At 41.8% G+C, this 24510-nt stretch overlaps 1 protein-coding gene across 4 annotated transcripts in view; it reads left to right on the forward strand.

The window, feature by feature from the left end:
• CRIM1 (cysteine rich transmembrane BMP regulator 1) overlaps nucleotides 1-24510 on the forward strand; it is a 205276-nt gene that overhangs the window by 40095 nt on the left and 140671 nt on the right. The gene's annotated exons all lie outside the window — the stretch shown is intronic.

The raw sequence follows: 24510 nt of genomic DNA on the forward strand, positions 1-24510 counted from the left end.
TCCCTGCCACCTGCATGGGAATCCTGGGTAGAGTTTCAGCCTCCTGGCTTTGTCCTGGACCAGCCCCCAGCTCTTGTGGGCATTTGGGGAGTGAACCAGCAAATCGAGGATCAATGCCTTTCACTCTCTCTCTCCCTTCCTTTCAAATAAAATAATTTTTTTAAGAAGAAAGGTAGGTAATACAGTTTGGAATACCAAGGATTTCAGAGGCCAAAATTCCAGTTCAAAAGGAAAGTAGAACAGGATGGAAGCTTCTGAAATGTATTGTGTCCAACTTACATTAAAAGGTAATAAAGATTTTTACTGTAATATAAATTTAAAATGTTATCTCAAAACTAAAAAGATAGAAGCATATAGGGTAAGAGGGAGGGAGGCAGGGAATATTATGTTCTTAGAATTATATCTACAAAACACATTGAATCTATTAAAAACTAATTAAAAATTTTTAAAAATTAAAGACTTAGAAATTCGTAATGGCCTGTAGATTAACATTTGTTTGTATTACCCAGGCTGCTGAGTCATCAAAAGAGTATATGATAGAAAGTAATAAAATTTTAAATTGCAGAGGGTATAGATAGTGTTTAAGCCAGTTTGAACATCAGGAAATCGAGCTTCCACATAACTGATGAGTAGCAGGCCTAGAACTAACTGTGCCAAGTATTCTTCCAGGCACATCATGAATTTAGACAATGCAGTCAGTTACCTAACTCATTTCTATTTCTTGGTCACACTTTGCTCATCTCTGTTCCCACCCACGTTGCCTGTTTGCCAAATTTGGCAATAGAGACATGTAAGGATATAGATGGCGTGATAGTGTGTTCATTTAAGTTGTTAACTTATTAATTTAGTTACTCATATTTAAATTCCCGTAGCATAAAATAAGACAGCAATTTAGAATTAGTACTTCTGCCATTCTTAAATTTCATGAAACCATTTTTATTCCAGTGTTTCAAGTGCCTCAGTAAGGCTGTCTTTGTCTTCACAGAAGCCACATTCCACAGTGTGTGACCCCCCTCTGCTCTCGAGCACAGCCTCTTTGCTGCTGGCCAAGTTTCTTTTTGAGACACAGCAGATCTAAGTAGATGCTTTTGCAGGCAGTTTTGTCCCCAAACCCAATATCTACCCACATAAAACTAGGATAGTTACATTTGTAACTAGTTAGGTATATATCTATAATTTTTACAATATGAAGATTTACCTTCATTGATTTTTAAAGTGATTCTGAATAGCTGTTTGCAGGATTCAGCACTTCCAATTGTGAGATCATTTGCACAGGAATAATTACTGTATCTAATTAAATTTCTTTATTTTTATTTAGTCTTATTCTATCATAGTCCCTGTATAATCTAAAAGTAGAACAGGTTGAGGCCATATGAGGTTAATGTATCTTCCATAAACAGTGTTTTGTTATTCAGAGTAAAGCATACTACAGATATTTGAGCTCTGTAAGAAGTTAGGGGTAGAGGATTTCTATTGTCTGAGACACAGTTTTGAAGAAAAAAGCTATATATATATTCAGGTAGATACTGTATGAGATACTTAATGAAGATATTGTATTGTTATACACATAATTGTTAATATTGATAGAAGTTTGGTAATTGGAATTCTGTAGAGTTCAGGGTCAAGAAAGTGTGACTTGGAATTATATATGATGTCATGGAAGAGTAGAATCTAAACAGTTTAGAATTTGAATAATGATGGATTTCAGAAATGAATACAATAAAGACAAAAGAATCTAGTGTATAAGTGAGAATATGTAAGATGTTGTGAAACTGGAACCTGGTCTAAAAGAAGGTTTTATGTGTGTAGGTAGTAGGAATTACTGATGGGGTCAGAATGGGACCAGATTATGAAACATCCTGAGCATTGTACAGGGAGCTTAAGCCTGGTAATATGAGCTATGAGAAATCATGGCAGCCTTATGAGCAGAGAGAAGCAGAGCGTAGTAAAATCAATTTTAGACAGACTAGGGTTCTAGGGAGATGCAGAATAGATTAGCTAAGGAAGATGCTACAGCCAAGAAGCTTGTTAGAGAGCTGTTTCCATTATTTAGATGTGGTGCCACAGGAGAATGGGCTAGAGTGCTAGCAGGGGAGACGGCAAGGAAGGATGGCTGCACAGCATTTTGATGGAAGCACCTACAGTATGTGCCTGCAGATAAAAGAGGGATGAAAGTACATAAAGAAGACTCGAGGATTTCTAACCTAAAATAGAGTGAATAGCAAGTAATAGCAATAAGTCAGGGTGAACGTTTTGGCACCATGAGTTTAAACAAATAATTTTTTTAAAAAAATAGGAAAATCTTTTAAGATGTTTTATGATAAAATGGAACTGAAAAATGAGGTAGTCGTTTTAGGGGACATAGGGTCAGGAGATACTACAGCATAGCTGAGGGTGACAGGAATGATCTAAGAAAGAGAAAAAAGCCAATAATGAAAGAAAAGATGTTGCTCACAAGAGCAACGTCTTGTTTCTGTTCCTCCAAAGAGTGTAAAACAAGGCCGTCATCTGACAGTGAGGTAGAAGAAGGGGTATGGAAAATTGAGGGTGAAGAGGAAAATGTAAAACGGGCATCTTGAAAGAAAGGACAAGTGCATTAGGGAAATGTAATAGGGTCACTTGCTGGTGCTAACAGTTTACTTAAGGTTAGTAGTTACACATTTGAAGAGAGACAAACCACACAGATACGTGTTTCTCTCCAGCTCTGGTGCAGGTGCAGCAGAGATGGGGATGTAATCAGGGCTGCAGTTTTTCTTAGCAAGTCTGAAGGAAAGGAAGAGTCATCCTTTGGGATTGAGAGTCAGGCAATAGGATATTTATGGTGATTGACCATGTCATCCATACTAGAAGGGGACAAAAACAGTGTCTAAGCAATATGGTCAATGGGGCTGGGGTCTTAATGTGGTTGAGGAACATAGGAGGGGGTAACCAAGGAAGTTGGAAGGAATTTGTAGAACAGATACTTGTTGTCAAGATTTTTATTGATTTGTAAAAAGGGTTAAGAATGACCATGGATAATGAAGCTTGCTGATGAGGGGTGAAGAACCAGGTTCCTGGAAGTGGGAGGCCAGAGAGCTGTGCCAGGATGAATTGTCCCCTTAAGTGATGAAGACAAAGCATGAACAGTAGTAGGGAGGTGATGCAGAGTCAGAAGTTTTGTAGGTGGATTTAGCAACTGCATGCAACTGGTGATGTAAGCAGATTGCATTTGCTTCACGTAAACACTGTTTTTTTAAAAGGAGAAAAGGAAGAGTGATCTGAAAGTGAGTTTAAACATGGAGGGCTTACGTAATGTAGGAGATAAAGCCACCTCACTTAAGAGGGATTCGAGGGAAAAGAGTGGTCGGAGGCTACCCAGGCTTCCTCTAGAATAGATGAATGAAAGAAACATTCAGAGGGGAGGTTGTGGGCAAAAGGCATTATGTAGATGCCTGAACATGGGTTCTAGAAGGTACCAAAAAGGATTTAGAAAGGGGAGTTGCGTGGAGCATGGAGTGACTGCAAAATCAGATGCAGATGAGAGTACAGTAATAATGGTAAAATTTATAGACTTGGTTCTGATTATTTCTTATGGGAGGATGGATAGGTCTGGTTAAAGCCTTGTTTTTAGGACAGTTCTTAAGGGCAGTTAGTAATACTAAGGTGTGCAGTATTAGAGATAGGTGAGAAGAGTCGGAGCATAATGAGAAATCATAGGCCCAATTTCTGTTGAAAATGAATTACACTGTAAAATGTAACATTTTAAAAAATTGTGGAAGCCCCTGCAGGACATTTCTATCTCATATTTACAGAGATTTATGAAGAATGCTGGCAATTTCTGGGCATTAAGGAAGCTCCTATTTATGATATATCTGTTTAAAAGGAAGGAGTAGGTTCTTGGTTTTACCTGTTGTCTTATTTTCTAAATACATGAACATGTCACCACAAAATCAATTTGCCAAACATTTAGAGGAAATAGAAAACTGGTTAACAGTCAGCCATGGCTTTGCACAGCATGGTTTGTCACAGGGATCTGTTTGTCCCAAGGAAGGAGAAATCTGGAAAAGGGAGTGACCTGCTGGTCATCTCACTGTGTTCTTAACCCAGCTTATAATTTTATGCCATGCTTCTGATGGTGAATGGTGCACTGAGCATCACAGAAGTGAAATTGAGGTGCCATAGGTCGGAGGGGAGACCCAGCTAGTAAAAGCAATGCCAGTGTCTGCAGCTGTCACAGAGGCCTCTGGAGGGGCCACTCTCAGCCTAGCAGTTATAAAGTCGACGTTAAAGAATTACATGAAATAAATAAAAAGACTTCCATATGGAGTGAAGTTTTCAGTTTGTGTATGATTTTCTAAGTTTGAGGTTCATGGCTTTAAAAAATTATTGTAATTCAAAGTGGTCCTAATAAATTCAAGAACTAATCAGAAACATGAAACCATGTCACCTTCAGGGGAGGATACAAAACACTCTGGAAGACACTCATCCATTTATTGCGTCCAGAAAGTATTAAGTGCCGAATAGGTACCAGGCACTGTTTCTTGCTGTTGAGGATACAGTTCTTGTGGAGTGCACATTTGGGGGCGGGGGGCGGGGGGGGAGGGACGAGAGTAAATACATAAAAGAAGGAGAAAGTATCCTGTGGTGTGGTAAGAACTGTGCAAAACAAGGAACAAGATGCTGTAATAGAGACTTCATGGGGACATTGCTTTACATAGGGCTGTCAGAGTGTTCTGTGAAGGAAGGGCTTTTGAACTGAAGTCTCAAAGCAAGGAGGCAGCTTTGGGATGCTCTGAGGGGAGAAAATGGCATGCAGAGGGAGCTGCAGCTGGAAAAGCCTGGAGGTCAGAACAAGCTTGCTGTGTACAGGGACTACCCAGGAAGGCCAGAAGGGCAGTGGGACGCGGCGGGGTGGGGTGGGGCCAGATCTGGTGACAGTGAGGGGTGCACATTTGGCGATGAGGGATGAGGACATAGGAAATGCTGTTCAGGGATTGTGAACCAAAGGTGTGATGTAAATTTGACTTGTGTTTTAGAAGTTGAATATGGTGGAGCAGAGACTGACTGAGGTTGGGAACAGAGTCCACAGGAACGGGTTCTGTTAAGAAAGAGATAGTGGTGACACGCACCCAAGAGCTGGAATTGGGGAGGAATGGGCAGGTTTGAGATGTCATTTAGAATTAGAATTAACCGAACTTGTTGATGTGGGTAGAGAAGGAAAGAGAGGTCCTGGCGAGCATTTAGATATGGGGTTTAAGCAAATGGTACTGCCCTATACTAGGGCAAAGAGCAGGTTTAGAGAGGACTTCAGAGTTTTGGGCAGGAGCCAGCATTGTGATGTAAAGGGTTAAGCCACCACATGCAATACCAGCATCTCGTGTTGGCTCCAGTTCAAGTCTCAGATGCTCCACTTCTAATCTGGCTCCCTGCTAATGGCCTGGACAAGCAGTAGTAAATCGCCCAAGTGCTTGGGCTCCTGCACCCACATGGGAGACCCAAAAGAAACTTCTGGTTCCTGGCTTCAGCCTGGCCCAGCCCGGGCTGTGGGGCCATTTGTGGAGTGAACCAGTGGATGAAAGTTCGCTCTCTTTCTCCTCCCCATCTCTTCCCTCCTCTCTCTGTAATTCTGCCTTTCAAATAAATAAACATTTTTAAAAAGGAAAGAGTTTTGGGCAAATTCAATTTGCCGCATAGAGCTATTGGTCATTTAAGTAATTTTTGATGTAACTAACTTCTTAAGTAGCATTTCTACATACATAGCTACCACACTGAGGATTGCAAAGATAGGTTAGTACACTGAGAGGACTACAAAAATAGAACCCCAGAGGAAAGCCAGACCTTTCCATGAAGAGTAAAACCTAAGTGGAGGTTGTAGAGGGAAAATGAATAACCCAATTCACGCTGATTTATCATGAGGCAGAGACCAGCTGAAAGACTATCGGTATGGGATTCATGAAATATGCTCTAAAATGTACTTTTTAAAAGATGTATTTATTTAAAGTTTGGACAATCAAAATTTATAATGGGATTTCATATCTCACTGTTATATTGAGTGGACAAGGAAGAATTGCTCTTCATTCATTAGGTGGAAATCAAAGAAGATTTTGAGACCTGGAAAGTGAGTCCAGCTCTTATAAATTGGCTGGGTGACTCTACAGAAGGTAAAAGAGAGGATCAAAGCAACCTTAAGCTCAAAAGAGGATTGACAGAGGCAACTGAGAGCAGGAAGCTAAGGTGGGCTCTGGTGGCTGATTGAGTTTGGAAGATGAGGAAGGGGAAGACTCTTGGATTGGGGGTAGGGGGCAGCGTGTGGAGGGAGGGATGATTGTCAAGCCAAATGGCTTGGGAAAGTGGAGGATGTCAGGATAGATGTTTAGGAAACTGATGGTCAGTATAAACAGTGATGTCATTTACTAAAAAGGGCCGACAAGGAGAGCAGCTTTGTGGGAGGTCGGATGAGGTGGATGTTGCTTTTGTTTTTGTTATGTTTGAGGTATCTATGGAGAATGAAGGGGAAGAGGAGAGTTAGGGATCTTGAACTCAGATTTGAACAGGAGATAAGGACTTGTGAGTCAGTCTCCCAAGGAGAGTGTGGTGTCCTAGTATCTTTGGAGTCTTATCAGTGATGTGAGGAGGATGAGCATTTTTGGAATAATTAACGTGGCAATAATGTGCATCACGGAGAGGGAAGTGACTGGCGGTGTTAGCACAGCACACACAGCTCGATGAGAACTGTGCAGTGAGGCCAGTGCAGGAAGCAGAGAATACTCTTGGCCTAGCAGGAGGAAATCTAAGGAGCAGTACCAGCCACTAACTGAAGGTTAGCCTGAAACACAGATAACCGCCGTCCCCACACCATGATACTGGGATTTATTTATATGTGTGAAAGGAATGTATAATATTAATTGTCAATTAATTGACTCATTCGTACTCCTTTGTTCGTAAAAGCCTTCAAAAGTATTTATCTGTGCTAGAGCTGATTAGACCTTCACCTCAGATTAAAGTGAGTTAAGAGTGAGGGAAGTCAAGAAACAGGATTAGAGTTAGAAAGTCTCAGTCTGGAAGAATCCTCTCCTTGGCATTCTCCGCCAGTGTCTCCTGTTGCTGAGCCTTTCTTCCATTGTGGAACTGCATTAATTGTTGATTCATTCATGTGCTTACTCATGGATTCATTCAGAAAGAGTGTTGAGCACATGCCATTTGCTGCTGCCCATGAGAGCTGCCAGTTTGACTTTGGTTTATTTTAAGGACTAATTTCTAAATAGTTGTAAGCTTGCAGGTGCGTAAACTGTACCACATTGTAGGAGCTTGCTTTTGGTTTTTAATATATCATAATTGTCAATATTTTAACCATTCATTATGAAAATGTACATTGTATTCCCCTGCCCAGAAATTAAATATTAGATATGAGAAAGAATTAGGTTATGTAGAATTTTATATCTGCTGCCTAAGACAAAAGGAAGTTTGATTTTATGTTGTATAGGATCTGCTCTCTGAAGCTAAACTAATTTTGACACAGAGACAAATGGCTTCTGTTTCATAGATGTTTTTTCTTTCAGTTTTTCACAACCTAGATAACAGTTGCCTCAGAGCATTAACTTTTAATTATGCTGTGCTCTAAATTTACTGTTTCAATTCTGCCTAAGGAAATGTTAATACCATGAGCTGCTTATTCCATTTTTAGTTTTTTAGATTTCACTTATTTCAAATTTTTCTCACACAAGTGAAGTGTAAGTGCTGAGTTTTATTCTTGGTATCTATTCCTTTTGTAGCCTACGGTACAACCTGTGCTATGTGTGACCTAATCAAGTATTCGAACTCTGAATACCATCTGTAGTGTTTGTCAATAAACAAATTAATTAGGATTTAGAAAGAAATGTTCTGTATGCTTTTACTCATCAAACTTTGTTCCTCAAAAGTTGTGTGTGTGTGTTTTCTGTTAGTAGTAGGGGTTAATGTTCAAAACATCTCAAGAAAATGTGATCTTGGTGGAGCTTGGCATGTAACATTCATTCCACCTTTGGAATAGTGCAAGAGAATTCCCTCCTAACACTCTTGCCACTGGTACTGCTGTATGGAGATGCTGTTGGCTGTGCTAAGAAACCTGCTATCATCCCAGAGCATATCATCCCAGGGAAAGCAGATGCTCCCTGTTCTGCACCCACTAGGGCTCAAGGTCCACAGGAGGCCTGGGTATCAGGCACATAGGGTATCTTCTAGATTTCTCCAACATGTGAGACCTTCATGGTCACACAGATTGTGGCCAACCAGGACTGGACTAGGTCTGGGGAATCTGTATTTCCAGTAAACCCTGGAAGAATCTGCTCCTGCCAGTTTTCCACACACTTGGAGCAGCAGTATGTTTATATGGTAACATTTCCTTGTGCAAAGATGGATTTGTTGTGCTTGTGTGAGAGAACATCATGTCTTTAATCACAAGACCTACGTTTGATTTCTGTTGTTTTTGAAAACAAAGCATGTGTTGTAAATTCCTTTACTTCAGATATTAATACACAATGATTTCATTATGCATATTAAAATATTTATAAGTAAATATTAAAAATGGAGGAAATTCATCTTTCATGTGTACAGCTATGGTGAAGGACAAAGCAAATCCTGAGACATGGGTGCTTGGTGAAATCATTCATTTTTAAGAGTTGGTCCTTAATATAAGTTTACCTGTTTGATCTTTGCTAAACTTTAGAACTATGTTCAAAATATACATCCATCTTTTTTTTTTTTACAGTTATATTGATCTACATTTTATCCCTAAACTTTTCCTTTATACATTTTCTATGGTAGATATGGTCAATGTAATCATTTATTCATGGGCTCAGGTTTACCTAAGAGATGTAACTGCTTCACACTGTCAGATCATGCTGCAGTGGTGTTAGAAGGCTGTCCTTACAACTGATCATTACCGTGGCTGTTCTTTTGAGGGGAAGTTGGAAATGTGGTGGGTACTGTACATTTTGTGAGGCTTTTGAAGTATCATGGAAAATATTTGATGGAAGCTCTTGGCCTTTCCAAACTATTAGTTGATGATAATAGAATATGTACATGTAACTATCAAAAACCTCCCAAAGGCAGTCTCTCAAACTCTGATTTTTATTTATTCGGAAGCCAAGCCTTCTGTCCTTCATGACATCCATGTGTACAGATTTCTAGTTTTTAAGTCCATTGTTTCATTAACAACCTATTAACAAGTAGATCCTATTTTTTCAGGCTGGTTATACCAGAAGGCATTATTATGCCTGTGAATGCTTTGCTTTAGCTCTTACAAATTGTGTGAGAATTCCGCTTTAGAAGACTCCAGTTAACATTGCTTATCAAGTTTAGAAACACTAACACTTCCCTTGACCGTTCTACCTCACCTTGCAGGTAGGCCAGGGACCTCAGAACCATCATGGGCCCAGTGGGTTTTTCGTTTAGCTGCCCATGTGCCATTAAAGAAGCTTATTTAAGGCAGTAAGGCTGTAGTGCAGCTTTAAAAGTGCAATGCTGTGCTTCTGTCTTTGTAAAGACAATTACAAATTAATACATTGTCTTTCCCGTTTTGGAATATGTATATACATATGTAACACAGTGTATTTGTAAATGTGTTTGTATATCTATCTATGTATACTCAAAACCGTATCTATGAAGTGACTTTAACATTTAGATATGTTGTTTCATTTTAAGTAGCTACAATGCTGTGGCTTAAGAAAGTGCAAAGTTATTTATTTTCAGAGTAAGAGTTTTTTTATTTAGATTGACAATTAAATCCATATTTTAAAATTTCATATCATAGGTACAAATTCTTAGGAGAATTGTCTTTAAAAACATGCTTTAAATCATTGCTGTTTTGATGTCTTGATTACTGGTACAAGGAAAATAAAAAGGTCTACCAAAAGACGGAAACCAGTTTCAAATATCTGGGAAATAAAAACAGGAAACTCAAGGAACTTGGCCAAAGACCAGTTGGAGAGGAACTTTAGTTGAGGAATTGTACCTGCGTTTTAACTGTTGGAAGCCATGCGGTGACCTTCTAGTTGGGATTCTTGTACTCATCAAAAGGAAAAAAAGTCATGATTATAACCCCTGTTGCCAAGAGAAGGAGAAGGGGGCTTTGTAACCTTTACCAGGGTTACAAAAAGGATGAGTGTGAAAACCGAATTTCCATGTTGACATTTAGAGCCTGGCGTTACATGCAGTCACAATATACATAGCGAAGCAATGTCCCGTGCTGTTCATTGATTTCTCCCTTGTCCTTGCTTTAACTCTTTAATTCTACACCTTCAATCATCACTTTTGTCTCAAGGTTTGCATAGTCCAGATCTCTGTCTGACCTCATCTCACACCTACTCCCAGGTTAGTTAAAGAAATACAAGATATTGTAGGTGAGCAGTGTTTGCTGTAGGTCTGTGCTTTATTTCACATTTAAATGTCATGTCTTTAATACACACTTTTAAAAAGAATTTATTGTCATGGTTAAAAGGACCAAAAAAACCACATTTACCCAGTGATGTCCTTTTACTTACAACGTTATTTTTCTACCTACCAGAGTTGTTTAAAAAAATGCTGGTTGATCTGATGACTGCCTTTGCAGGTTGAGGTTTTCTTGAGGGTTAGCCCTGAGCAGCCCCGCACGTGTCTGTGGTTTCTGACTCCACTTAGGTTGCCTCTGTTATTCCCAGAGCATCACTCAAAGGTTCAGAGTTGCTGCCTGGCCCAGCTGTGTCCTGCTGAGCCTTGGCCCCCACAGAGGCTTTTCCCGACATGAGCAAAGAATCTGGAATCCAAGCCCAAGAGGCCTTCTGAGCTCCTGCCAAGAACTGAGTGGAGACCACTCCTCATAGCAGGGTTCAGTTTCCCGGGAGGAGCTGGAACTGTCCCTCTGTGTGCACGGGGATTTCCGCCCCCTGCTGCCCCAGGCCAGCTCCTTGCCATCAGCCAGAGGGTGTGCAAGACCAAGTCCTCAGCTGTTCCAATGCAGATATCTCAGGCCATTCTGACCTCATTAACCAGTGCGCTCAGTATTTCAAAATCATATTCCAGGATTGTGGAAACTCAGCCAAGCTAGGTATAGCTTATTCTTCTGAGTAATAAGATTTTAATATTTTAAAAAATCTGTTAGTGGGAAGAAGCAGGATACACGCAAACATAAACCTACAGTTTCTTCCACTTCATTGATAGAACTGACTTCACATGAACATTGCCTCGTTGTCTCTTTTCCTCCATGGCCACCCCATTCTATTCTTGTTTTTTTTTTTTTCCCCACCTGAGAACACACCATCAGCTTTCTCTTTACCACCAGCACCTACATTTAGGAAAAAATTTAAATTCTTTCCCATTATTGATTTATTGCACTATAGATTGTTAGCCAGTGTTCGGTTTTTAAATCCATTCTAATTGTGAAATTCCAATTAAAGGCATCCAGTCCAGAAACAGGAGCACTCTTTAAGGTGGATCAGGGATCACCATTGTCAGTCTTGCCCCTTCCTGCCCCTGACCTGCTCACTGGGGGAAGATGGACCTGGGGCTGGCCCTCGGCATAGGGACATCTCAGGGGAGTATGGAAAGGCTCTCACCCTAAGAAGCCTGAAGTGGGGAGACAGACACACACAAGCAGTTGTAACAAGGGCAGAGCAGCCATGCCCAGCCTCACTAGGGTTGCACATATGAGACATTGTGGGAGACAGTGATAAATAGAAAGTAACATGGAGCCTAATTTAATTAGTTTGAAAGCTGTCTTGTGATTCATAGACATGTTTTATTTCTAGAATTCGTACGTCTGTCATCTTTGTAAAATGTATGATTCTCTCAAGGAAGGTATTTAAGACCACTAAAATTCAGTATTTGGACTTATTTAAAATTTAGAAATGTTCTAATAATAAAATTGACTTATTCCCTAGTTCATATTGGCCTTCCCTAAACAAACTGCCCTGGGGCATTTCAATAATTTATTTTGAAACCAATGAGACCATTCTTTGAATTCTGCACACTCTCTAAGGAAAGAACAGTGGATTCACATCAATTGTTGATCTTCGTAAGCTCGGGGTATCCTTTTTATAAGGTACCTTCCTGCTTTAGATTTGTAGTCTCTATTGCTAAGTGTCTTTTGCATCATGAGGAAGTGACAGCAGTAAGTGGTGCCTGTAAAGTTGGAGGAGGGAAGGAATTAACACAGATGAATTAATGTTTGTGTGGCTTTTTAAGGGGTTGGAATGTTCCTCTAAGTCAAGGATGTGTTTTTTGTTTCTAGCTGACAACTTCCTAGTTTCCCTGCACTTCATTATTCTTTTCTCTGTCACTGGGATTTTTTTTAATTTCCCGAAAAGCAAGTGAAGTTCTTTCTTCTTATCAGTGGCCTCTCTTTTCCTGTTCCAATAACAAAAGAACAATACAGGAATTTAATAATGTTCAAAACTGATACTTCTTTCTCTTAATAGATCCATATGTTTATCTGTAGATAAAAGCCAAGTTTCGTAGGCGTGGAGGAAAGCTGTTCGTCAGAAAATGAGCTAATGATGTAATGTGTATTTGTCAGTTTTTTTTTTTTCATTTGGTTTGGAAAATTAAATAAAAATATTTTTTTTCTTCCAATTGATCTGTTAAGATTTAAGTCCCAAAATTTAGAAATCAAGGTGAGAACACTGGTTGTCCCCTAATAGAAGGACATTTTTAAGGTGTCTAGACCACATTCTGATCTTGTTCGTGTACTTTTATTTTACTAAGGTTTATTATTTACTTCTCCTTCTGCTTTGGCAAAATAAGCAAAGTGCAGGCTGTCTCCCCGAGCTCTTGTAAATATCAGAGGTGTGTTTGTGCAACAGTGGACATGAGAGGACGCTTGTTTCTGCGTTGCCACACAGTTTGCCTTCTTGGCAGAGAGGAGCATTGAAAAGTAGCTCCTGGGCGTATCTTGGAGCCCTTAAGAAGGGGACTAGTGACTTGTCCCATGATGGTCGTGCTGTATGACCTTAGAGGACCTTGCTTGCTCTCTTTTCTAAGGCAAGAAACAAAATCTCGTATTTTCAGTTGTGTCTGACACAGATCTGGCTGAGTAACTAGTAGTTTTTTTAAAACTGCATATACACCTAGCATATAACATATAAAAGTGATAGTTATCTCTGTTGTAGTAAAAAGAAAATATAATACTGTTCCATTCATATGTCCTCAGTACCCTTGCATTCCTATTGGTAATCACCATGGAGCCTTCTGAATGCTTCCTGATGGAGAGCTGACTTGTTTCTGTTCCATCAGGAATTTTTCAAATGAAATTATGCTGTGGTGTTACACCCTAGTGCAACATGGAACTCCCCAAAATGTTACCTAGGTGTTCTTTCCTGCCTGTTGGCCTGGCTTCTTGTCTGCCTAACTTGCAGGATTATTACATTGCTGTCCTCGGGGGTCCTTTGGATCTGTCAAGGATCAACACACCTCTTTAGATGGGAGAGTGCATCCCATATGGATTTATAATAGTGTGTTCGTATGCACAGGAAATATCTGTTTCCTGTAACAATAGATGTCACATGTGCATCTGTGTACTTTGTGTGCCAAAAGGACAGAGTATATCCCAAGTGCATGTATGAATTTATGTAGCTAATTATATGTAAGCACGTACACATGTATGGTAACATAATAGATAAAACATGGAAATAATGTGGTCTCTTTTATCTTACCCTGTTTGTGGATGTCTGCATTTCCTGTGTTCTACTTAGAATGGCAGTGCTGATAATTGTGTTCAGTTTTCTGGTTGAAAATTTCCTGAAAATTTTGTTGTTCTTTGATTATGGAAATTAGAGAATCTAACCCCTCATTGTACACTCTAGCAATTTTTTTAAAAGAATTGGTATAGCCTATGGAGGACAAGCTATGACTCTTTGAATAAATATTATTCAAACTCCTTCCACTTTCATTTCCCTTATCACCATAATAACCACACCCAGCTTTGCTATTAAACTGTGTTGTCTATCTGCTTCCCACACCCCAGTGAAGCTGACCTTAATGAGTAGCAAAGGAAACCTGAGAGATAAAGTTGAAAAACTGTCTTCCTTTTGTTGACATTTCTAAAGCAAGAAGTCAGAAAGCTTGGCTCCCTCTGGGTAGACAAGAGCCGCCATGGGTGGTGATTAGATGGTATGCTCATTGCTAAACAAGATGACTCCCAAAAGAATCATTACAAACATTCCAGTGAATAACCCAGAATTCAGGTAAACTAAAGGGGCATGGCTCCTAGCTGACAGAGTGCTTGCTTCCGCTTTCTATACATGGAGAATAGCGGAACTGGAGGTGGAAATCGCCATGGGGATGGAGCTCTCCAAATTTCTGAGTGTAAGCCCTCACTGCCCAGGCCAAGCCATGTTTGGGAGAAGCCTCCATATTTGGCTACTTAAAGCTCTGTAGCAGGACTCCTTTGCTGTGTTTTACTGTCTTTACTGATGTGAAGTTTCTGCCACAACTTAGTTGTATTACTGTTCAGTCCAGAGGGATTTGTTTTTTTAAATATTTATTTACCTACCTACCTACCTACCTACCTACCTATCTGAAAGTCAGAGTTACACAGAGAGAGAAGGAGAGGGGGTGGGAGGGTCTTCCATCCGCTAGTTTACTTCCCAGTTGGCCACAATGGCCAGAGCTGCGCTGATCAGAAGCCAGGAGCCTCTTCCAGGTTTCCCACGTGTGTGCAGGGGCCCAAGGACTTGGGCCATCTTCTGCTCTCCCAGGCCATAGCAGAGAGCTGGATCAGAAGTGGAGCAGCCAGGACTAGAACTGGCACCCATATGGGATGCTAGCACTGCAGGCGGTGGCTTTACCTGCTGTGCCACAGCATTCGCCCCAGAGGGATTTTGATCACACAGTAACTTTAATGTTTCATGCATTTGTATTATTTCTGTTCCTAGGTCATATTAACCTTTCCATTGAACTTTTTTCCATCTGTAAAAAAACCCCTTTGTTTTAAATATGTCTTGAAAACTTTGACATGAGTCATATCACTTGGTATCCATTTGCTAGCCATAATGCAACATGACTGATTTTTGTCATATTTCCTATGGCTTGATGTACCCTTTTCTATTACCAGAAAAATATTTCAAGTCTTTATAAATTTTATGTGAAGTGCCTCCAAAGAAGAAAAATAAAATGATTGAATATCATGTTATTTACTGTTATCTGTAGCATCAACAATAAATGAATATCCCCAGAAAAGAGGTTATAAAATCACAACACACACAGACACATTGAAGGATTAGGAGGTAGTAAATGTGAAATGGGCTTAAGAATGACTTCATTCAGCCACTGACATTTTGGAGGAACTCAGGCTGTCAGGAAAATGAACCAATCTGTATTAATATAAAGCACAAGAAATTTAAATAAATCATGTTTGAAAGCAATACCAGGATTTTCCTTGAATGTTGCTGAATAAATTCCGCTTGTTAAATGTCAGTTAAGTGTGTGTCACTGGCATCCATAAACTGACAGGGCCACAGAAATATCCAACTTTAACAGCTTTAAAATTTTTAAGCCCTTTAATGTTCTTTTGACCTTCAGTTAAAGGACATGGTTGCATAGCAGAGGAAATGCCTCAAATTCTAGCATCTGGGTTTGTTTCTTTATACTTTTTTGGCACAGTTACAACAGTAGGGCTTTTCTTTCCTTTAATTTTTTCCACAGTACAGTCGGCACAGTCTTTTCACACAAGTGGCTAAGGACAGTTGTAAGTCCAAAAGCAATACGCTTCTGCCCCGTGCTCCGTGGTAGGGCCTGATTGAATGGCTTCTTGTTTCACAGGGCACCAGGGTCAAAAAGCAAATAAACAGAATTCCACACAAATACAAATTTTGCATAAAATTGGATACTACACATATGCATGTAAATATAATTTTTATATACTCAAAACGTAATGTCGTCAATGCTCTATTATGTTGAATGTATTGAGTCTTTGTCTCTGTGTTCAGTTAATTTCATCTGTGTATAGTTTTTGGATCCTCCTCTGAATTCTCAGCTGCTTTTGAAGATGTTTTTCTAACAGTTGTTTTTCTGTACCCAGGAAGAGAACCTAGTTTAATTAAAGTCCTTGTAAAATGTGCATATTTTGATAAAGAATTTATTTTGGCTCTATTAGTATTTCACCCATATTTGTCATTTATCACTAGTAAAAGGTTACTTAAAATTGAAGAGTAAGGCAATGAGATCTGATTTTCCAGTCATTAAGATTCCCCTATCAAAACAGTAAGCCGAAGACATCGTCACCTTTCTGTGTTTTCCCGGCTTTGCATCCCATGAGTTTCTGAGTGTGATTTTTTTCTTCAGACTCTGGGTGGTAGGAAGCAGCATCCTGTGGAGGCACTTTCCTCAGGGATTCAGTGTGTAGTATACACCTCTCACACTGCTCGCCTCTTCAGTGCATGTGAGCCTTTGTGCACTCTGACATGAGAAAGGTAGGAAGCAATACCTTTATGTTCAAATGCTTATGGACTTAAAATGAACAACAGTTCTCAAAAGTTTCCCACTGCTATCTCATAAAAACTTGTTTTGTCTGAAGTTCTTGTGTTTCTTTAAGATTTACTCGTTTATTTGCAAGTCAGAGGGAAGGAGGGAGGGAGGGAGGGAGGGAGGAAGGAAGGAAGGAAGGCAGAGAGAGAGCGCAAGCTTCCATCTGCTGGTTCACTCCCTAATTGGTCACAATGGCCAGAGCTGTGCAGATCCGAAGTCAGGAGCCTCTTCTGGGTCTCCCACACAGATGCAGGGGCTCAAGGACTTGGGCCATCTTCTGTTGCTTTCCCAGGCCATAGCAGAGAGCTGGATTGGAAGTAGAGCAGCTGGGACTAGAACTGGTGCCCATATGGGATGCCTGTACTGCAGGCAGCAGCTTTACCTGCTAAGCCACAGCGCCAGCCCCTTTGTGTTTCTTCTTTACAGTTAGGTTGAAAAAGATGATCACCTGCCCTTCATAGATGTCTGTGTAGTTGTCCATGATTTGTTCATTAATTCAATAGATATTCATGGAGCACCTGCTCTGAGACCTATGCTAGATTCAGGGTCAATAAGCAGAAAAGCTGCCAGTTACTCCTAAGCTTTCAGTCCCATGGGGCATAAATAAGATTATATAATACTGTTGACTTGGTGCAGGGGTGGGGAGGTTTGAGCCTGAAGTGGGATGGTTTGAGAAAAATCTCAGAAGAGATAGTGGTTGAGTTGGACTGAAAGGTAAGGAGTTAGCCGTGCAAAAGCTTGGGGTGGAATGTTCCAGATGGAGTGGACCGCATATTCAATGACCGTGGTGTAGGGAGAGTTCTGTGGGCTGGAGACAAGAAGGTTGTGGTGGAGTGAGAGCAGTGAGGAGGGCGGCAAGAGGAGAGGTAGGAGGGACTCAGTGATAGGATAGTGCAAAGATTTTGGATCTCAGGCTGAGTATGATGGGAATGCCTGGAAAGGTGTTCAGCTTCGGATGGGGATGGCAGAGCTGCTGCTTAGGAAGATCAAGTCTGGCTGCTCTGTGGAGAAGGGACTGTGGTGGGTTTCAGTGGAATCTAGGGGATTAGTTAGGACATGGAAGAAGAGCCAGGAGGATGACATGTGGCCAGATAAGAGTACTGACAGAGAAGGGAGTGGATAGTTTGGAAGTACAGTTGTAAGGAATCAGATACTAGGTTTGAGCTCCAGGTTAGGGGGTAGACTCAGAAACGAGGCCCAGGCTTCTGGCTTGAGCAGTTGGGGCCATTTCCTGAGATAGGGAAGATGGGGACAAAAACAGAGTGAGTCAAAATTAAGCTTTGAAATAAACCAAAGTAGACTAAGGAGAGGCAATTTTCAGTCCTTTTATTCAAATACTTATGGTACATGGCAGTACAGTCGTTAAAGTGTTTCACCGTCAGGAACCCACGAGGATAGTTGTGAAGATTCCTACTCCGTGACCTCAGCTTTGTTTCCTGCTGCTTTTATCAAATCCCTTCCCTCTTTCTTTCGCTCTGTTTCTCTCCCTGACAGTTGGAGAATGCTTCTGTTTCTTCCCCAGGGATGCCAACAAAACTCACACCCCAAATGTGCTTGGCTTCCCTTTAAGATGGTTCGTGGTTTCCTTTGGTGAGTTGTATCTCCTGTTTCAAGCAGGATCACTCTCACAGAAGAATCCCAGCTGAACCATGGCCAGTGAGGGAATCTCATGCACACCCCAGACCATGTGCAGCAGTGATGTGCTGCTTAAATCGCCCCTCCCCACTGCTCACCCAGGACCCATGCTGGTTTTTACCTTCTCGATCTGTGCACTTACCCCACTTTTCCTCTCCTGTGTGCCTTCTTGTATTCCCTGAAATCAGAGACAGTGCCTGATACCCAAGAGATAATTGGTAAGCTATGGTTGACAAAATGGATTGAAACTGAATTATAAAAGATAACTCATGACATACTAACAAAATTGGACTTTGTCTCTTAGCCATTCTGGAGCCATTGCAGGCTCTTGAGGAGAGGGGTTCTTGTTCCTTAGTTAATAACAAAAAAAAGTGCTATAATCAGATGGATCCTCACAAATTATCCTTCAGTTTAAAACACATTCAGAATTTGGAAATACCTCAAGAGTCATGCTCCTGAATAGTAATTGTCATTGACCCAGTGATGTTATTGGAGATTTCCAGGTGGTACGAAAAAAAGGACATTAATTCCTCCTGTGATATTCTGTTTGTCCTCTGGCTAGGAAGAGACATAACAGGTCTAGGATTTTTTGACCTGTATTTGGTTTTAGTTATGTCTAATTCCATTTAAAATCACCCTTTTGGTCCTGGTCACATTTCTTTTTAGCATTATTTGCTGCCAGTTTTCTCAGATACAAAAGGAAAATCGTATTTGCCGCATGCAGTTGGAAGAAACCCTGGCACAGGTCCTCCAGAAACCAAAGAGAAATTATTAGCCATATCCAGACAGTAGCTGACTGGCTCGGATTCTTCCTCCCTTGAGCATTCCTGATTAATGGGGGAATCTGTTCTGTAGCTGAAAAGCCTCTTTCCCGAGCCCAGTCTGTCCTGGCTTCCGAGCATGGCCAGCTGCACAGCAAAAGCCACAGCCAGGACTCCACTTCTGATTCCACGCCTCGGCGTGTTAGAGGTGGTGGCCAGGGAGCCAGAGGTGAGGACAGCATCTCAATCAGCTCATGTCTTTCAGTGGGCGTCCCAGCACCCTGCAGTCAGAACCCTTTCGCCACATTGATGCCATGTCCCCTTCAGAAGTCTGCCACTCACTGGGGTGTGGATATTGCTGTCTTCCCTTCATTCCTTTGTTCTTGACTTTGATCCAGGCCGCTTGGCTCCAGTGTCTGCAGTGATCAGTTTGCTTTGTGACTTCCCCCTACACCCTTTCATCCCCCTTCTCTGTTCCCCTGCTCTCTTCTGCCATTCATCTTCTAATTCCTATTTGCCTTTGCTCCCTCTCTGCCCCTGCATGTTGCCCATTTACACTGAAATAGCCGTGTGTTGGCCTATTTCCAGCAATACTGACCCATCTGGATTTTTTTACCAAGATAAAATATTTGCCAATTTAAAAAGCTAATCTAGCTTATGGCATCATTGGTAGCCCCAAGTGATGACATACCATCATAGCAGATCATCTGTATTTAATTTTTTGTTACCTTTCTCTTTTTCTTCCATATTCTAGACTGAGTATTTTATTTCAGTTTTTATCTGCATGATTGGAGTTTAGGATTTTTTTTTTAAGATTTATTTATTTACTTGAAAGAGTTACAGAAAGGCAGAGGCAGAGAGAAAGAGAGAGGTCTTCATCCGCTGATTCACTCCCCAGATGGCCCTGCAACGGCCAGACCTGCACTCATCAGGAGCCAGGAGCCCCTTCTGGGTCTCCCATGTGGGTGCAGAGGCCCAAGAAATTGGGCCATCTTCTACTGCTTTCCTAGGCCATAGCAGAGAGCTGGATCGGAAGTGGCGCAGCTGGGACTCAAACTGGTGCCCATATGGGATGCCTGCACTGCAGGTGGCAGCTTTACTCGCTATGCCACAGCGCCAGCACCAGCACTGAGTTTAGGATCTTGATAGGGTCTTCAATGCTTCAAAGAATTATCACTGGGGCGGGCGCTGTGGCATAGCAGGTAAAGCTGCTGCCTGCAGTACAGGCATCCCATATGGGCGCCAGTTCAAGTCCCAACTGCTCCACTTCCAATCCAGCTCTCTGCTATGGCCTGGAAAAGCAGTAGAAGATGGCCCAATTTCTTGGGCCTCTGCACCCACATGGGAGACCCAGAAGGGGCTCCTGGCTTTGGATCAGCGCAGGTTCAGCTGTTGCGGCCAATTGGAGTGTGAACCAGTGGATGGAAGACCTCTATCCCTTCCCCCCCTCCTCCTCCCCCCCCCCCCCTTTCTCTTTCCCCTCTCCCTCTGTGTAACTCTGACTTTCAAATAAATAAAATGTTTTTAAAGTATCACCACGGTATCTGTGATGCCTTAAAAAAAACCTGAAGATCCATAATAAATGGTAACAGTTAAACTCTAAAGAAGATTTTAACATAGGTTCAAATGCACAACAATCAATGAAGTATGGGCCTAGCTCAAGATGCTTCAAGTGTTCTTGGGATGATAGGCATTGAAATCATTCACTAGAATATAAAGTAGAATGAAGTAAGTCCTTTAGTAATTTTAGAGGTAGAAGAAAATGCCACAGGAGTGCTGAGAAAGGAGTTGTTTTCTGGCTGGGAAACTCAAGGATAATTTTCCCTCCCAGAGGAGGTGGCATTTTATTAGAACCTTGAAGGAAGGATGGATTTCAGTAGACGGAGAAGAACAAAGGGCCTTCCAGATAAAGGGTTTCCACTGAGCACATCTTTAGTGCAGCTCAGCATGGTGGGCACATTGCACCTGAGTGAGCACTAGCTGCACTTGCAAGAAGCTTACGAGAAGGAACAGGTGCAGGTTAGAATTGCAGCCTAAAGGCAAACCAAGGTCTCAAGGAAGAGGATTTTTTTTTTTTTTACCTTCTCACCTCTAGAATTAACCATGTCTCTGAACAGAGAGGAAAGAACAAGCAGAGAGGGAGAAATTCCAAGCACAAAGCAGGGGCATGCAGCCCGAGCTGTCAGGACAGATTTTCCTTCAGGTCCTACTTTTCTTGACTTTTTGCATTTCGGTTCTTGTTGTGTATTTACAAACTTGCTTTACCAAAAGTGGTATAAAACTGCTGAGCCAAGGAATCGGCTCCAGAAGTAAGGTGAAGCTGCCTCGTTAGGAAATCGCATTACACATCTCTACCACTCTTGGCAGGGTACAGAGAAATGGAGAGGTGATTGTCTTAATTGAAAGTTTCTTTCCCCTGGGCCTTGCATCTGAGTTCTGCAGGTGTGACTTTGGACAAGTCATGTAACCTCTAGGGCCCTTCCTTGCCTGTCATTTATAATGAGGCTGCGATTCTGGACCTAAGTTAAGGCCACAGTGTCACTATTGCTTACAGTTGCTCAAAATCCAGGCACTTGCCTTTGTGTCTGCTTTTCTCTCATTCTTCCACTGCACTCCCCACTTCCCTTCCTCTCTCCTGCTGAAATTATTACCCTTTTCCTGTGGTAAATGTAAATGGGTGTTGCTAATTAAACACTAGCAGGCCGATGCTCACTTGGCTAATCCTCCAACTGAGGTGCCAGCCCCCCAGGTTCTAGTCCTAGTTGGGGAGCCAGATTCTGTCCCGGTTGCTCCTCTTCCAGTCCAGCTCTCTGCTGTGGCCCTGGAAGGCAGTGGAGTATGACCCAAGTGCTTGGGCCCTGCAGCTGTATGTGAGACCAGGAAGAAGCACCTGGCTCCTGGCTTCGGATTGGCGCAGTGTGCTGGCCACAGCACACCAGCTGTGGTGACCATTTGGGGGGTGAACCAACAGAAGGAAGACCTTTCTCTCTGTCTCGCACTAACTCTGCCTGTCCAAAAAAAAAAAAAAATGGCAGGTTTAAAGAAAGTTTCTAACAATTCATTAAGGAAACTGAGTAGTATGTAGACTTCATGTCCAAGAAGAAGGTATCCTAAAGTTTGAAACTGAAGTTCTGGGTGTGGGCATTTGACCTAGGCTCAATTTCTGGCTGCAACTCCTGACTCTAGTTCCTGCTAATGCAGACCCTGGGAGACAGCAGTGATGCCTTAGATAACTGGGTTCTTTCACCTATGTGGGAAACCTGGATCTAGTTCCCAGCTGCTGGCTCCCCATCTGGCCTAGCCCCAGCCATTGCAAGCATTTGAGCAGTAAAGCAGTGTATGGGAGCTCTCTCTTTCTCTTTCTTGGCCTCTCACATTAAAACAACAACAAACAGCAAAGAAAGGAAGTGTTCTTAAAGAAGGCTCTTCACTATTAGTACAACATGATAGTTTGTAGAGAGAGAACTTAATGAGTCTGCAATGTTCAAACAGTTTCATTCAGATTTTATCCTTTTGATTTACATTTATTACCTCTTTAGACAGTTGTGATTGATATCAAGATGAGCACATGGTTAAAAACCACAACCTCCTGGGGGCTAGTGCTGTGCTACAGCAGGTAAAGCTGCCACTTGAAGCATCAGCATTGCTTACGGAAATGCCAGTTTGAGTCTCAGCCACTTCAGATCCACCTTTCTGCTGATGCAGCTGGGAAGGCAGCAGCAGATGCTCAAAGAGTTGGGCACCTGCCACCCATGTGGGAGACCTGAATAGAGTTCCAGGCTCTGGGCTTCAGCCTGGCCCAATTCTAGCCCCTGGCAGCTGTTTGAGGAGTGAATCAGCAGGTGGGAGATCTTTCCCTTTCTGTCACTTAGCCTTTTAAATAAATAATATACAGCTCCTTGAAGTCCTTAATGTAATATTAATTCCTCCTACTTGTATTATTAACAAGAGTATATTTTATTCTCACTAGAAATAGATTGATATCCCAGATAAATAGTTTTGATATTAGCAATACCCAATAAGGCAGTATGCAGGCATTCATACTCCATATCCTTGATAATGTGACAAGTTCTTGGTACACACATGTTATTTACTATGTTGTATAGACTAAAAGCACTGATCTTAGGAAGGAAGTCCCACATCAGGGGTACTAGCTTTAACACGGGTACACACTTTGAGGAATTCTATTTTTGCTGAAACACAAGCTTGAACTATTAGGCAACAAGGGGATTTTTATTGCCTTTAAAGAAAATGTTAGGGATGGGCACTGTGCACAGTGGGTTAAACCATCACTTGGGATGCCCACATTACATATGCTAGTGGCAATACAGGTCTAGGATGCTGCTTCTGTTCTAGCTTCCTGCCACTGCATCTTCTGGAAGGAAGCAGGTAATCACTCCAGTGGAAGACCCAGATGGAGTTCCTGGCTTTAGCCGGCCCCAGCCGTAGCTGTTGTAGGCAAATGGGGGCGTGAACCAGCCGATGGAAGATCTCTCCCTTGTGTGCTCACGCTTTCTCTCTCTCTCTGCCTTTTGTGTAGATGAAACTAAAACTTTTTTAATGTGAAAAGGAGCATGACGGAACTGTTAAGTAGTGGCAGGATTGGAAAAGCTGGATAACATCCTCTTTTTTTTTTTTTTTTGGACAGAGTTAGACAGTGAGAGAGAGACAGAGAGAAAGGTCTTCCTTCTGTTGGCTCACGCCCCAAATGGTTGTTACGGCTGGCGCGCTGCACTGATCTGAAGCCAGGAGCCAGGTGCTTCCTCCTGGTCTCCCATGCGGGTGCAGGGGCCCAAGCACTTGGGCCATCCTCCACTGCATTCCCGGGCCACAGCAGAGAGCTGGACTGAAAGAGGAGCAACCGGAACTAGAACCCGGTGCCCATATGGGATGCCGGCACTGCAAGGTGGAGGATTAACCAAGTGAGCCATGGGGCCAGCACCAAACATCCTAAGACAACTTTGAAGAACAGTATGATTTGAATGTATAAGTCCTATTTTTGTGTATGTTAGGGACTTTGTCCTTTTAGTTTGCTGTTTTATCCTGTACATTAAATATAGTTAATGTTCTCTAATTCAAAAAGAACTTTAGGATAATTATAATAGTGCTTAGTGTTCAATTTGAATGATAGTTCTTATATTACTATGTGTTTGCAGACATACCTGCATCAGTTGAGTATTTGTAGGTGTCATTCAGAATCCCAGTGTGGCGAGACTGCTGGGTTGCCATCGTAGACTGTCCAAGAAATGTGGCTACCAGTAACTGCTAGTGTTTCTTCTTTTTTTTTTTTTTAAGATTTATTTATTTATTTAAAAGTCAGAGTTACACAGAGAGAGAAGGAAAGGTAGAGAGGTCTTCCATCTACTGGTTCATTCCCCAATTGGCCACGCAGATGGAGCTGCGCCAATCTGAAACTGGGAGTCAGGAGCTTCTTCTGGGTCTACCATATGAGTGCAGGGGCCCAAAGACTTGGGCCATATTCTACTGCTTTCCCAGGCTATAGCAGAGATCTGGGTGGGAAGTGGAGCAGCCGGGACTTGAACCAGTGTCCATGTGGGATGCCGGCACTGCAGGTGGCGGCTTTAACCACTACACCACAGTGCCGGCCCCGCTAGTGTTTCTTCTCTAAGAAGTTAGGTCACCGCTTAGCCCTCCTTAG

The sequence above is a fragment of the Lepus europaeus genome, chromosome 13, assembly GCF_033115175.1.
Source record: "Lepus europaeus isolate LE1 chromosome 13, mLepTim1.pri, whole genome shotgun sequence".
Classification (NCBI taxonomy): Eukaryota; Metazoa; Chordata; class Mammalia; order Lagomorpha; family Leporidae; genus Lepus; species Lepus europaeus.